The 3,516-nt window shown below is 28.2% G+C and overlaps 1 protein-coding gene across 1 annotated transcript in view; it reads left to right on the forward strand.

Annotated features, from left to right (window-relative positions):
• Positions 1 to 277: 277 nt before the first annotated feature.
• The window catches only part of LOC122633827, a 4,542-nt gene continuing 1,303 nt past the window's right edge, over positions 278 to 3,516 (forward strand). Inside the window, exon 1 of the mRNA XM_043822225.1 lies at positions 278 to 282. The gene's annotated coding sequence lies outside the window, so the exon portion shown is untranslated. The remainder of the gene's footprint in view (positions 283 to 3,516) is intronic.

A 3,516-nucleotide genomic window follows, 5' to 3' on the forward strand; every position in this document is an offset into this window, starting at 1 on the left:
ATAAATAAATAAAACAGCTTACGCTAAATTACATTACCGTCAGTACTTAAAAATTCTATGTAGAACTGACGAACGAGATTAATGTAAACGACGTTATAATTTTCTATACAATATTAATGATAAATAACAAAAGTATATTATAATTATCATAGGAATAAAATAAATTCTACGTCTTACAATTCTTCGAAAGCTGCGCTGCTATGATCGATAAGCGTTTGCCCGATGTAAAAATTATTATATATAATGAACAACGATCCAAAAATAATAGCAAAGCATTCGAATGTTTTGCTTCTATTATTTATTATCGTAGGTAATTGCAATATCTAAAAACAAAAAACAAGAAACGTAGTAATGTAACTTTCCGAATGAAATAATTAATTAAACATATAATAAACGATACACTCGTAATTAGAAAAAAAAAGAATGGTAAAGAAACATTTATACGAACGTAAATAAATATAACGAAAAATCAATATGACAAAGTTAAAACATCTCAGGTATCCTTTTCATTTTACTTACGTAAAGTAGATCAAAGAAAATGATGATCATCGAAACGAAAGCTCCAATTAAGCAAATTATCTTGGAGAAATTATTTATCAAGTCTACATACCTTGCAAAAGACAACAAATGAATAAACGAAGCAACGAATAGGAAAAAAAAAAAAAGAAAAAAAAAGAAGAAAGAAAGAAACAAACAAAGAAAGGCAAAAAGAAAAAATAATTAGAAACTAACTCGGTGACCCTAGCATAACGTTTTATTATGTCAATTATCCATTTCCATTCCTCCTTATGTATTCTACTAAGCCATGACTGTCGTTTATATCTCTTCTCGTTAAATGGCTGACGTATTTTAAACCTATAAGAGGGAAAAAAAAAAAACGCATTTTGATAGAATAAAACATATTTTCCATTTCAATCGAAATGAATAAAAACAAAGTTCTCAAAAATATAAAGTTCTAATAAAACTAACATTAATACGGTAAATTGTGTACAAGCGTGACGTATGAATATTAAATACAATGAATAACACAAAGAGCCTATTGTCAATACGATAAATATAACTATTATTTGATAAATAAGCAAACTGTAATACAATAGCCCTGCGTTGAGTACATTATTAACGGGAAAGGGTAATATTAACTGCACATCATCGACCGATCCAGAAATATGCAGGATTATGCTTGAAATACTTGGAATCGTCAATGATATAGCATAGATGTAGGAAAATCCTGCAATGCGAGAATAATTTTACTCGCCAAATGGTTTTCTGTAAAATCCGTTCAACGAGACGAGCATAGAAATTGTAAAGGAATACATGTAATTTTTTGTGAATTAATTTTTTCTATTAGAAATGTATTATACATATATATATCAAGAGAACGCTAATACGTTTTTACATTTTTCTCAAGAAACGTAGATGTATTTTTCTTACGATAAAAAAAAAAAAAAAAAAAAAAGAAAAAATCCAGCAATCGGTATCGATTATATCGATAAATTTACATTTTTTCGTAAATTTCGATATAAAATTTATTAATCATATCAACTTCTTACGGTTTATGTTTGAAATCGATCAATACAGTCAACTCGATGTACGTAATCGATTTATTTAAATACGTTTCTGAATTAAGCAATTATTTATTGATTATAATTATCTGCAAGAAGTAACAGATTTTTTTATCCAGTTGTCACTTGCGATACTTGTCAAGTTATTGTTTTAGTTTCTTTTTTTTTTTTTTTTTTATGTCTCTAACATCGTCCCGTTCGACGGATTATGGTTATATACGAAAACTTACTTACCTGTGATAACAATCGTATATACTTTGCTTTGTTTCGTATATTTTTCAGAAATTCTTATTTCCCTTTGATCAGAGAACATATCGTAATCATTTTTAAGATAGCCGACCAATTTCTGTAACTAAAAAACGAAACGATCCTTTCTCATAGTTAACTATATATATATATATATATTTTTTTTTTTTTAATATGAATAAATCAAACAATATAATGTAATAAAAATGATACGAACTGTATCGAAATGAAAATAAAATACACTGTAAGTGCAAGTAATACATAAAACACCTATGATCTTCTGAAGTAAATTGCAAGCCGATTGCAATTTAATGTCCAACATAAAGAGCTGATAAAACTGAAAATTCGATAAATACGTAAAAATATAATATAAGACAATTTTAATGGATACTTACAATTAATTATATCGAACGAGTCTTAATGGTACTTCTATTAAAAAATTTCTACTCGCAACAAAATTAAATTAAGCAAAAGAAATAACAATGATAATTCTAATAACCGCAATAATAGTATTAATGATAATAATAACAATAATCATACATACAAAAATTAAGCAAAGAATTGTTCACCTGATGTAGAATCATTGGTAAAATGTATACAGTTACTGTCAAACATTGCAACAATTGACAGTTCGAGCTTCGATTAGGATCAATACCCATTATAATTTGTACTATACGATTCGATAGAAAAAAATGCTGTTCGTAATAATTCAAACATCTCAGAGACATCGCAAAGTATTTGACGTTTTCTGTTTCGAAATGAAGAACATATCCTACGCTTCTCCTTCATTGCGCATTCTAATTGGCCTTCATAACAGAGTTTTGTGAGTTTTGAAAAACAGTGGTATGATAATATATAATAATGACATAATCAATACAACGTAACGTTAGAATGTATTTCTTCTATATACATTTCGAGGATCGAACCCTTCTCGATACTATTAAGGTATAGATAAATATTAAAACAGGTGGTTCTTCACACCAGGTAAATGTGGAGTGTTGTACTTTATACTAATAGTTTTCAAAGTCATGCGCACTAGCGTCTGTTGACCGCGGTTCTCGTTAGTCGCTGTTCGACCACAGCGAGAAACAGGTGCTTAGAAAAGACTAGTACACGTTAGAAGAAAAACAGATCGATACAGCAACTGTGGTATGATACTTTACCTGCTAACGGATATACAAAGTGCATATTTTTGTTCGTAGAAAGGTACAATCTGCACTTACAGTCATGAAATCGATAAGAAAGCTGATTGATAACAAGACATGTGAAATGAACGAAATTCAGATTTACAATTGATCAACTTTAATGTCTAATATCGTCGCTACGTTTCAAACAAGTGAGTATATCTTAATATTTGTTTTTGATAAAAATATAATTTTCATTATGTAATTACTAAATCCCATATTTTCAACGTTGTACTATTTTTTCTCTTACAACATATTGCGATATATCATTGCAAATGAAAATGCTTTTTGCATTAACTGAAACAATATATATATATATGTTGTTAATATAAAACGTTCATTATAAAATTTGCGTAATCTTTATAAAACTTAAAAAGAAGAACTTTGATAATTTATTCTTATTTATATATACCGCAGCAAAAAGTTCATGAGACGCTACGAATATACCACCGATCGAAAGTTCGCATGGTTTCATGCTTTTTGCTATCACAAATAACAACATCTTTTGAGTTTTTATGGAAAGC

This window comes from Vespula pensylvanica, chromosome 13 (genome assembly GCF_014466175.1).
Source record: "Vespula pensylvanica isolate Volc-1 chromosome 13, ASM1446617v1, whole genome shotgun sequence".
Lineage (NCBI taxonomy): Eukaryota > Metazoa > Arthropoda > Insecta > Hymenoptera > Vespidae > Vespula > Vespula pensylvanica.